Source organism: Marmota flaviventris, chromosome 18 (genome assembly GCF_047511675.1).
Source record: "Marmota flaviventris isolate mMarFla1 chromosome 18, mMarFla1.hap1, whole genome shotgun sequence".
Taxonomy (NCBI): Eukaryota; Metazoa; Chordata; class Mammalia; order Rodentia; family Sciuridae; genus Marmota; species Marmota flaviventris.
Window position 1 is genome coordinate 14796920 of NC_092515.1, and position 12486 is coordinate 14809405.

General features: G+C 52.9%; 1 protein-coding gene across 4 annotated transcripts in view; it reads right to left on the reverse strand.

The window, feature by feature from the left end:
- The window catches only part of Actn4 (actinin alpha 4), a 69850-nt gene that overhangs the window by 30212 nt on the left and 27152 nt on the right, over positions 1–12486 (reverse strand). The window contains exon 1 of one of the 4 annotated variants that reach the window (XM_034636642.2): positions 1366–1431. The exons of 2 other annotated variants lie outside the window; for them this stretch is intronic. The gene's annotated coding sequence lies outside the window, so the exon portion shown is untranslated. One more of the 4 variants, XM_034636643.2, reaches the window with a different exon arrangement.

The following is a 12486-nucleotide window of genomic DNA, read 5'->3' on the forward strand; positions in this document are numbered from 1 at the left end:
CGTCACCATGATCATGCAGGACGCTATCGTCTCTACTGAACAGATGAAGAAACTGAGGCAGGAAGAGTCACATGACTTGCTCAAAATCACACTAACAAACAGGTGGGCACTCACTCCAGGACGTGAGAGCAGAGTGCAAGGTACTGGACCAACAGAACCCAGCAGGGAGGCCCAGCTGCTCCCAGCCTGTACCCAGCACCCAGGGGAGGCAGCTGCACCAGGCTCTTGGCCTATCTGGGGAGGAAGGAAGGATGTGGCTGGCGCTTCACACACACGTGGAGACCCACAGACAGTGCCGCCTATGGTTGCCAAAACAGCTCAGGGCAAGAGTGGAGAAGGGAGGGGCAAGTCTGGGATCCTGTCCTTACTCCATGTGCTCAAGTCCTGGTGGCAAGATGGGTGGGTGGGGGGCAGTGATTTCTGCTTTGTCACTCCTGTGTGTTGGAGGGGGCGCTGGCATTACTGGTCATAAAGTCTTTCCTGTGTCACAGGGACCCCTCCCAGCAGCCAGGATGTGGGGCGGCTGGGTGAATGAATGATGGATATTGTTCGGGAGATGACCTCAGCGGCCAGGAATGTGGCAGTGGTGGCTTTAATAAGCCATTCATGGAAGATGCCCTCCCCCAACCAGAGAGCGGAGACCCTCTGCTCTGGGCCATCGATGAATAAGAAATGAGGAAGACCCAGGACAGCCAGAGGGGCTCGGCAGGCAGCGGGACCCCAGCACAAGCCAAGACCAAGAAAAGGCCCGGGAGAAGCTCCCTTCCCTTTCCCTCCTGACTTCCCGTCGCAAGACATGTTCTCGGGCTGGGGTGCAGCTTGGTGGCAGAGCACAGCCTGGCCAGTGCGAGGCCCTGGTTCGACCCCAGCACCACAAAAACAAACACACACGTGGTGTGAAAGGAAATGCCTGTTGGCAGAAGGAACCCCACTAAAACCAGGACAAGGGGGGCCTCCTGCAGTCAGTCTAGGCTTAGAAGCTGGTCCGGATGCGCATGGGCAAGGCAGCTGGGCCAGAGGCCTCCCTGCTCCAGGCAGACGCTCCCATGTGGATTCCACTGAGGCCACGCTTGGTAAGACTTTAGGAAGAACTGCCAGCTGCTTCGAGCCACGCCCCTGCCTTTCACTGTGTCCAGGCTGCCCACCCGCCTGGCAGGATGTCACCACCCAATGCCTGGCAAAGAAGGCCCAGCCAGCAGGTGGCCACAGCCAGCTCCCCCCTGGCACACGGAGGCCAAACAGGCCTCCCCAGGGTCTTGGGAGTTTTCAAACCTCATCTCTGAAATACCGTGTTGGGTCTGCCGCTCCGCTGGGGCACCAGCTGCTTTGAGGGGGAGGGCGCCGTCCCACCTCCTGAACTCCCACCTTGCCTGCTATGGCCTCTGCCGCTGCCCATGGCTCCTGCCTCAGCAGGTCCTCAGGAAGGGTGTCGGGGCTGGCACACAGGGGAGGAGCGGCTATTTATTTCTAGGGGAGCACCCACCCTTCTTATCACCCATCTGCCAGATGGCTACTGGGCCCAGAGGGGCACCTTTTCAGTTCCTGAAAGCAGAGACTGCTCCTGGGGCCCAGGCTCCATCACCAACTAAAAAGGTGCTTTCAGGGCCAGACATTCAGCCTTCTAGAATCTAGGTTACCAGCCACCGGGCAGAGGGGTGATCACCCTGACCAGGAGCCTGAGAAGCTCTGAAACAGCTGGTGAGGCTGTCCCGTGAGCCCTGTTTTGAAGATCCATTGCCTTCACTCCATTCCAAAGGAGACCAGAGACCCGGGTGAAATGAGCTGGGGGAGCGGCTCAGAACAGACAGCCCTTCTGCACGGGACCAGGGCTGCCCACCCAGGACCTGACTCGGCCAGGAGTAGAACGGGCGTGCCGTGTGCCTGCCCTGTGACGACACAGCCTAACGGAAAGCAATTACTGTGAGACACTCCACCAGGCGACCAGCACACTGGTTTCATTAAAGGGGTTCGTGGCATGAAAGTTAACTAGCGAGATCAAAATAAAACACACAGACTCAATTACCTTTTTCTATGACCAGGTCCAAGACGGCTCTCACCTCTCTGGCTCACACCTCAAACCACCCAGTAGGGCAGCAAGGCTTACTCAGGGCTAGCAGGAGAGAGAGAGAGAGCACGCCAGGGAGTGGCCTTTTATTGGGGAACAAGAAATTCAGGGGAAAATTCTATCCAATGAAGGTTGAGGGGGCAGCATTCCAAGGTCAGGGTCAGTGATTGGCCTCAGGGTCAGTGGTCAGTCACACCCCCACACGGACAGGCCCTCGCACCTGGAGAGGGTGGGGAAAGCTCCGACACAGTTTGGCCAGAGTGCCTCACACCCAATCCGGGAGGTGCCCAATCACGTGCGAGAATGGCTTCCCACAAGACATGGCACGCTCTGATGTCTGGTCTGAGGTTGCCTTATTCGGAGTTTTCTCAGCCTATATGAAGAGGCCATCTTCCTAGTCGGAGGAGAGGGACAAATACCACGCAGAGAAGCCGTGAGCATTCCAAGGGTCCTGCGTGTCCATCCAGAAACTAGCTCTTCCCCCGACCCCCTCCCAGCAGTCACAGCCTGAGCCCTGGCAACCCTCCTGCAAGGTGCCAGAAAGCATGTGGCGCAGTCCCTCCTGAGTCCAAGACTAGCTCGTTAACAGGGCCAGCTATGTGGCTTCCTGCAGGAGACCGCTCAGGTGGCCTTCCCTGACAGCAGCTCCACTGTCCACTGCCTCACTGTTTTGTCCACTGAACTTACTATCAGAAACTGTTAGCTGTTCACAGGCAGTCTCCCTCCCGAGTGTGACACAAACCCGTGACAGGAGGGCACTGAGGCCACAGAATCCCACTGGCTGGAATGGTGTCTTATACACAGTAGGTGCTCAATAAATCCTAGCGTGAACGAATGGTACAGGACTGGGACTTCTCGGGTCCAGTTGTTAGGACTTCATTGTTTTTAATTTATACAGATGAGGGTCCGGCTCAGGATGAATCTGCTTGCTCTCAGGAGTCCTCGCAGACACTCTATGAACAGCCAGGGAAGGAAACGTGTTTTGGGCTTGTCACCACCGTGGAGAGGAGCCTCGGCACTGCCCTCACTGGGGCTTCTGATCCCACTGGACTGGTGGGGACCCTGGCTGAAGCAGAGCTGGATCCACACAACAGGTAGCAGCAGCTGGCTGAGTGGACAGACCCTCCAGACATCCCTCTGCCCAGAAAGGACAGAACGGCTCTGTGACCACAGCAAGACTCTGTCTAAACAGACACGAGTTCAAATCCTAGTTTCACCGCTTAGTGAACGTGGGTGGCTTCAGAAGACGAGGGTCCCCTCTCCAGGCTCCAGCGTTCTCCTTTGTAAACGAGAGTAACGGGCACTTGCAAACACTCAAGCGGGCAGCAGGGAGAGTGGATGCTACAGCCTGGCAGCAGATGTCCCATCGCCACCCGTCACTCCCTAGCATCAGCACTGCGGCTGGGAAGCCAGGCCCGCTGGGATTCGCCAGGTGGCTGGCTGCGCTCTGGTGGCCAACACAAAGCAACTGTCCCCCAAATCTCCTGGCCCCTCAGCGTCGCCTCCCGATGACCAAATGAATAAGGGGGAAAAGTTAATAAATAAATGAAATTAAAGGTATTGTGTCCAACTACACCTAAAATATATTTTTTAAAAAACTCCCAAAATTAGAAAAGGAATGATAATGATCCGATTGGGTCCTTCTTGCTTCCAGAGATTCTTCAGATCCAGTGGTTCCCAGCCCTGGAGGTGCTTTGGGATTACCTGGGGCTTTTTCTTTCTCTTCTCCCTCTTTTTTTGGCAATGATGAATATACCTTATTTTAAGTCATTCGGCTCAAAGTGATTTGTTACTCAGCAACAGGATTAATTTGTACAGTGTGGAAGCAGAGCTGGTGGGCCATGGATATGCCCGTATTCTTTTCTAAACATACAGAGTTTGAAGAATGAGTCCTGCTTTCATTGGAATGTAATCCACGTACCACAAAATCCCATGCATCTTGGTATACTCACAAGGCTGGGCCACTGTCACCGCTATCTAATGCCAGAACATTCCCACCACCTCAAATTCGTTAGCAGTCCCTTCCCACTTCCCCTAGCCACCGCAGGCGCACCTCTGCCCCCACCCCTCTGCATTTCCCTGTTCTGGGCATTTCTTACAAATCCAGTATGTGGCCTTCCAAATCAGCTCCTGGCACTCACTCTGCAGGTCTTCAGGGCTCACCCACATAAAAGCATATATGAGCACTTCATACGTCTTATGTATGAATAATATTCCATTGCGTGGATATACCACATTTTAAAGCTCATTCTTGTTATTTCTACTTTTTAGCAATAGGAATAGTGCTGCGGTCTATATTTTGAAGTTTTGTGAGGACATGTTTTTAATTGCCTTGGACATACCCCTAGGAGTGGAACTGCTGGGTCATGAGGCAGCTCTGTTCAATCCCTGGAAGAAGTGCTGGCCTGCTTCCCAAAGAGGGTGTGCCATTTTACACACCTACCAACAAGGGGACAGTCCAATTTCTCCATATCCTGGCCAAAACTTGTCAGTATCTAATATTTTTATTATAGTGGGTGTAAAGTAGCATTTCATGGTGGCTTTGATTTGTCTTCAAGATGCTGAGCATATTTTCATGAGCTTATTGGCCATTTGCTTTAGAGAAATATGACTCAAATCCTTTGCCTGTTTTTTTTTTTTTTTTTTAAACTGGGCCATCTTTTGATTGTTGAACTGTCAGAGTTCTTTATACATTCTGAACTTGACCCTTATTAGATAGCTACATGATCTGCAAACATTCTCTCTGGTGGGGGTACTAGGCATTAAGCCCAGGGAGGGGGGGGGCTTTATCACTGAGCTACATCCCCGGTCCTTTTTAACTTTTTGAGACAGGATCCCACTAAGTTGCCAAGGCTGGTCTCAAATTTGTGATTCTCCTGCCTGAGCCTCCTATGTAGCATGGGCCATTGCACCTGGCTGCAAATATTGTGTGGGCTGTTTCATCTTTTTGTTGTTTTGTTTTTTGATACTAGGGATCAAACCCAGGGGCACTTTACCCACTGAGTTACTTCCTCAGTCTTTTTTTATTTTGAAATAGGTTCCCATTAAGTTGCTGAGGCTGGCCTCAAACTTGTAATCCTCCTGTCTGAGCCTCCCAAATCACTGGGATTACAGGCATGTGCCACTGTGTCCGGCTGTTTCACTATAATAGTGGCCTTTGAAGCAAAAGAGTTTTTGATTTTGAGGAAGTCTAATTTATCTATTTTTCTTTGGTTGCTTGTGTTTTTACTGTTCTATCTAATAAGTCATTGCCTAACCCAAGGCCATGAAGATTAATACCTATGTTTTTTTCTAAGAGTTTCATAGTTTTAGCTCCTACATTTAGGTCTCTGATCCATTTAGAGTTAACCTACTATACACAGTAAACCAAAGGCCCAGCTTCATTCTCTGCGTGTGGATATCCAGTTGTTCTAGCATTATTTGTTGAAATGACTATTCTTTCCCCCACCGGGATTATCTCACACCCTTGTTAAAAATCCAAAGACAATAAATATATGTGGGTCTTTGGAGTTTTTTTAAAAATGATTAAATTTCTTTTTCTCATTTTTTGGTATTGTGGACTGAATCTAGGGGTACTTAACCACTGAGCCACATCCCCAGCCCCCTTTTTTTTTTTTAATTTATTTTTATGTGGTGCTGAGGATTGACCCAGTGCCTCATGCATGCAAGGCAAGCTCTCCACCACTGAGCTACAACCCCAGCCCTCAGCCCTTTTTTATAGTTCATTTTGAGACATGGCCTCGCGGAGTTGCTTCGGGCCTCGCTAAGTTGCTGAGGCTGGCTTTGACTCGCAATCCTCCTGCCTCAGCCTCCTGAGCTGCTGGGATTGTGTGTGTTGCCCAACCGGACACCAATGCCTGATTTTCACAGGCTTAATGAATCAGACCCCCTGGAGGTAAGTCCTAGACAATGACATTTTACAAACCACGTCAGGTGACTGTCACATGAAGTCAGGGTTGAGAACAAGCACTCTAATCCCTTCCTTCTAGAAATGAGGGGTCTAAGGCTTGGTGAACTTGAGAGGCCTTGCCACTGGACGTTAGACTGGACTGGACCAGGAGAGGAGCGGCTGGTAGGAAGATGCTCCCGCTACACCTGACTCTTTTCACACAATCTTTTCCAGAGCCATCTCATACACAGAGAACACACCAACCCAAGCTACTCAGATCACAGTCCCAAGAACCGGGTCCTTCTCAAGAGGGAAGTGCCTGTTCCCATGCAAAGTTCACCTGCACAGGAAGACGTGGGTCTGAACTGAAGGCAGGTAGAGCCAACAGGACAGAGGGAAGGGCGGGCTCACCCTCCACTGGAGCTTTCTAACAGGAAGTGGAGATGGGTGAGGCCTACCTCGATAGCTACTTTTAAAAGAGACAACATTCACTCCCAAAAGGCAGTTTTAAATGAGGACAGCAGCAGAGGCTGGGACTCTGCCCTGCCCCGCCCCACCTCCGCCTCCTCTGGCCCCAGCTGGCATTGTGCTGTGAAAGGCACACGGGGCCCTTCACCTGGAGAACAGGGAGTTCAAGCTACAAACACCCGACTTACTTTCAATGCTTACAGCTGAGCTTAGGTTTCCAGATAGGGATGGGGGATTAAAGATCTCCTGGTTTAAACTTTGATCCTTCAAAAAGATAGCCAAGCAAGCCAATGCTGACCTTGAGACTGTGCAGCTTGGAATCCTAACAGGTGCCTAAGAGGCCTAGTGTTCAGAATTAATATTTTAGTCAGGGTGAATCTACCCAGGAACATCTCATCCGGCCAAGAGGCACTGGGATCTAGGGGAAATGAAGTCAGAGAGCTGCCAAGCCTGCCCCCTGCCCTGAACTCGCCCAGATCTTGGAGTGCCACAGGACAGGAAATCAGGGGCAGGGCAGAAACTCCCCTTCCTCCCTCTAGCAGGCAGCGTGCTTTCTCCTGGTGCTCACAGCGTCCCCAGCTGGGCCTGGCAGTTGGGAGAGCCACTGTGCCGGCCAGGGGGTGGTCTTGAACAGTGCACAGTGTTCTGTTTGCCTTTGACAAATGAAACTCCTCTTAGGTGATCCTTTTCCTTTTTCCTGTTTTGGGAGGTTCCGCTTCAACAGTCCACCCAGCCAGGTCAGAGCCTTCTGACTCCAGCAAAACACGCAGGGTGTCCTGGGACAGGCAATAGGCTGGGGTGGAGCTGGGGGCTGCGCTCACGGACACGGGCTTGTCTCACAGACACTCTGTCCCCACTGACTTCCCTTATGCCTCCCAGAACTGAGGTAAGACAGGAGCACAGAGGGAGTTCAGGGCGGGTGTCTGAACCCCCACCTTTGCGTGGAGTGGCACTGGCAGGGTCTGCCAAGATGCTCAGTACTCCCAAGCCTGTCTGCCCTTCCACCTGACACCCAGCAGGGACTCAGTGAACCTGGGAGGTGACTCGGAGCAGAAATTCCAGGCTTGAGGTCTGGAGTTTGCCAAGAGGCAGCTGGTGGTACTAAGAGTTATGCATCTTGTCCCTCGCCTCCTGTGAGTGGGGCTGGTACTACTCTCTGGCCCTGGGATAGTGTGGGGCGCACAATTTCAGTCAGTTAAGAAAGCACTCTGAGCCGGGGGATCGCAAGTCAAAAGCCAGGCCCAGCAACAGTGAGGTGCTCGGCAACTCAGTGATACCCTGTCTCTAAAGAAAATCCAAACCAGGGCTGGGGTGGGGCTCAGGGGTCGAGTGCCCCTGAGTTCAATCCCTGGTATCCTCCCCCACCAAAAAAAAGAAAGCACTCTGAGTTTGGGGACTCTCTTTTTTTTTCTTGATCATATTCGTCTCTCTCTCCAACCCCATGGATATAGAACATAGATGGACAATAGTAACAGTGTCTTGGGAGAATTTTAAAAAAGGAAAAACCAAAATAAGGTTCTACAGTCAAAGAGTAATTACAGGACTGGGAGGAACCAGTAAGGAGAGAGTGAAACCTCTGACTCATAATTACTCCATTAAAAATGGTGAAACCATTTGCCCTGGCAAAGGGACAGGGTTAGACTCCCCCCACCCCACCCGGCTTGCCCCACCTACAAGCCTTCCTGGGCCTGGTATTAAGGCCTGACAAAGCCACACACAGCAGTTCTAAGGGGTGGCTGTCTCCAGGAGTAGTGTGACGTCAGGAGGAATGGGCCCAGGCGCTCTGGAGGTGGAGCTCACTGCTGGCCCAGAACAATGGAGAGTGGCCTGTGTGGCATGGAGGGCAGGGTGACAGGGAATAAAAGAGGGGTGCACCCTGAGAAATGGGCTCTGTTTTCCAGGGAGTGACTCTTGGTCATTACAACACAGGAGGAGGACTGGGAAAGACCTGGGTCTCTTTCAACCATCAAAGGTACCCAGGGGCTGAGCCTCAATAAAGATGCAAGAGGTGTTCTGGTTTTTCTTTTTTTTGAGGGGCGGGGGGTACTGGAAATTGAACCCAGAGAAGCTTTATCACTGAGCTCCAACCCCAGTTCATTTTTTATTTTGAGACAGGGCCTAAGTTGCTGAGGCTGGCTTCGAACTTGCGATCCTCCTATCTCTGCCTCCTGGGTGGCTAGGATTACTGGCTTGTGCCATCATGCCCAGCTAGCTAAAGGTGTTTTTTTTATAATTAGGTGGAGCCTAAGGTTTAGGTGTAAAAGTGACTCACATTTATTAAACACTTACTGTATACAAGGATTTCTTCTGAGTGCTGCAATTTTATGGATGAGGCTCCAAATGCTGGAAGGCTCTGCCTGTGGTCACACAGCTACTAGGGGCAGCCCGGGTCCTGCAGGTCTCCCAGCTAAGCTGGTGCCCAGCCAGAGCTGCGTTTACATTTCTGGTGCTCACTGTGGGGCCCACGTGAGGCATTTCGCATAGCTCCTCTCTACTCTGCGGAAGACGCAAGCCCAAGGGCAGTCCCAGAGGCCCTGGGAGGATTCCAGCAGCCCCAGAACTAGGGGCCAGGCACTGAGCTTCAGAGTGAGTCATGGGAGAAGGAGGGAGGGTCAGGTGACCTGGTGAGAATCAGAGCTATGCTGAGGTGGACCGGTTACCTTGACATTCCTGTGACTCTGCCAAGGTAAAAAGTAACCCAAGGAGTTTACCTTATAAGGGCACAATGACAGATTTCAACGAGACAATGTGTGAACTGACCCTGTATCAAATCTGTTCCCAGGTTGCATAGGAGACGCCTGATAAAGCTGCTCTGAAAGTATAGGAAATAACAATTTATGACAGGCTATTATGACAGGCTATCGCCGGTGACTCATAAAACAAAGCTGCAGCTCGCCAGCCTCGGGTGTCTTTTAGAGAAGGGGGGTGGCCTCCTGGCCAAGTGAGCAGCTATATCATTCTCCCTTCCATAGTAGTGGCAGAGACCCGGCTCCGGGCAGGGCCTGGAGGAAATCAATTTCAGGCCGCAGCTGAATGACGTATCTTGTGTGGGTCTCCCACCTGCTTGCTCCGGGAGGAGCCCAAAAGGAAGAGGTAAGAGCCACTTCAGGAGGCACAGCCATTCAGGCCAACAGGGAACTACATGGTCAGGTCTGAGTACAGCGACACCCTCTGAGAACCAAGGAAACCAATCTCCCAGGAGTCCAGAGTCAGCTCAGACTGGCCCGAGAACGTGGGCACCGGCAGACACCCCCCCCACAGCTGCTCCAGGCCCCAGAGGGGGAGCTCACTGCTCTGAGCCTCTGCCAGCCCATATCCACTCCAATTTAACCCCTTACTGAGCATCTACCACAGGCCGCCCGCGATCCTGTGCACGGGGTTAAATCAACACACACCCATCCCTCCTGAAGCTCGTGTTCCAGTGGGAGAGAGGGCAGGAAAAACTAAGGTGCTTCTACAGAGACGGGTGGGACAGGGCAGAGAACCCTAGTAAAGAGTAACTGCAGGAGAAAGAGACTTGAGGTCAGCCAGCCAGGGAAGTCCTCTCTGTAGAAGGAACAAGCAGGAAAAGCCACCTGCAGCAGAATGGAGATCATTCTCAGGAAAGGTGCAGGCAGGCAGAGGCCCAGAGGGAGCTGGAGGGACGGGAGGGTGGCCGCGCAGAGCTCTATGCCCAGGGCGGGAGCTTGGCTTCATTCTAGGAGCAACAGGAAGCATGGGGAAGGTCTCGCAGGGGAAGTAGCATGACCAAAGATGTGAGAAGAGCTCCCTTGTCCCCACACTCCTGTGACAGGGTGGCAGCTTGGACCAGGTTTCCAGCAGTGAAGATGGAGAGAACTGGACGATCTGCGACACATTCGCAACGCAGAATGGACAGCACCTCCTGCCCTCTCCTCTACAGCACCATTCCCCCCCAGGGGACAGGAACCATGGGTGACCACTGTCCAATCTAACATGAAGGAAGGTGCAGCCAAAGCATGGCCCCCAAAACCCACCTGGCCTGCCATGTGCTCTACCTGGCTGTGATCCACAGTGGACTGCACCCCAACCCCAGCCCCCTGGTCAGCCAGCAGAGAAGTAGAGGAAATGGAAGTCCTATCACAGAGTGATTTTCCTTTTTGCAGTACCAGGGACTGAACCCAGGGCGCTCCACCATTAAACTACACGCCCTCCCCCAGCCTTTTTTTTTTTTTTAAACATTTTTTTTTAGTTGTTAATGGACTTTATTTTATTTATATGTGGTGCTGAGAGTTAAACTCAGGGCCTCACACATGCCAGGCAAGCGCTCCACCACTGAGCCCCAGCCCCAGTCCCTCCCCCCAGCCCTTTTTAAATCTTATTTTGAAAGAAGGTCTCATGAAGTTGCCAAGGCTTCGAACCTGCGGTCCTCCTGCCTCAGCCTCCCAAGGAGCTGGAATGACAGACATGTGCACCCAGTGGCACCCGGTGGCGATCTTCAAACAGAGTTCCCCAAGCTCGCTGCCTTGCGGGTCGGGGTGGGTGCTCCTCCACTCACATTTCACCCCAGAGGCTCTTTTATCTCGTGTACCCCACGGCAGGTCCCAGCGAGGCCTGCCTGGAAAAGCCGCTGCTGGACTGGAAAGCCGCAGCTCTACCTCTTAAATCATCTCCACAAAATCTGTTCCAAATGGTTGTGGCGCCTGCGTCCCACTGGTCGAGGGGAAGGCAGGGCTGTGGGCCTAGCTACAGGACGTGGAAGAGGAGCTTCTGGTTCGCTGCCGTGAAAGCCCTGCCTCCCCTCCCTGCAGAGGCCTGGCTCCGTGGGTGGGCAGGAGGGTGGGTGGGCAGGAGGAGGGAGGAAGCAGGCACCACCCGCTGCGCTGCGCCTCCTGGCTGAGGTGAGGCCTGCTCCTTTCTAAGAGGGAAGGACAAAGGGAAGACAGGAGGGCCTGGACCCCCCCCACCCCCCACGGGCTTACTCATTCAGAGACGGTGGCCAGGTAGAAGCCATTCTCCCTGCCTCAGCATCTCCAGGCTCCCAGCATCACCTCTCGAATGAGAAAAGGAAGAACCAAGGCAGGGGCAGAAACGCCCCCTGACTTCACCCAGCGCCACCCAGCGCCACCCAGCCGAGATCGGGCTTCAAGCAGCTGCCCATCTCCTGGGCACGAGACATCGAGACCATCGCGACCAGGGTATGGAGAGAGCCCACAGTCCTTTGCCCTCAAAGCCCAGCGGGAGGGACACAGGTAAGCCAGTTACTGAGGGCAGTGTGACATAAGGACAGCAGAAGCCAGGCGACACCTGATCTGGGACTTGAAAGAGGAACCTGTTGATAGATGGTGACCTGGGAAGAAGGTCATTCCACATCGGGGGACACCAAGAAAAAAACACCACCAGTGCAGGAGATGTCTGGGGACCCCAGGAGAAGTGGCGAGGGATGGACAGTGTCGGCTGACGTCATACAGGGGAGAGACAGAAGAGCTCAAAATGTGTCCTCTGGGCATTTGGGGACAGAGAAGGTTTCCTCAGAGTGACCTGATTAGATATGACGGAGACTAGAATCAAGCCAGTTAGGAGGCCATGGAGGAGACAGGCACAGATAATGGTGAGAGCCAACATCGGGGCGTCCTGTGTGCCAGACATGACCCTCCCAGAGGGGCGGAGTCATCTTCCCAGAGCCCCACAGCTCGGGTAGCTGGCAGCTAGAGGCCTTGACAGTCTTGCACCTTTTCTAGTTTTGTTTTTGTTCTTGGCGATACTGGGGATTGAACCCAAGGGGGCACTACCACAGAGCCACATTCCCAGCCCTTTTTATTTCATTTTTAGACAGGGTCTTGTTAAACTGCCCAGGCTGGCCTCGAACTTGGGATCCTCCTGCTTCTGTTTCCTCAGTAGCTGGAATTACTGGCCCAAGCCAACACACCCTGCTACAATTTGCACTTTTAAAAAGCAACCAATAGGGCTGGGGCTACAGCTCAGTTGGTAGAGTGCTTACCTCACATGCACAAGACCCTGGGTTCAAACCCCAGCACCAAAAAAGAAAAAAGCATAAAAGGCAACCACTATGGCTCAGCATGTGGCACATGCCTGTAACCCCAGC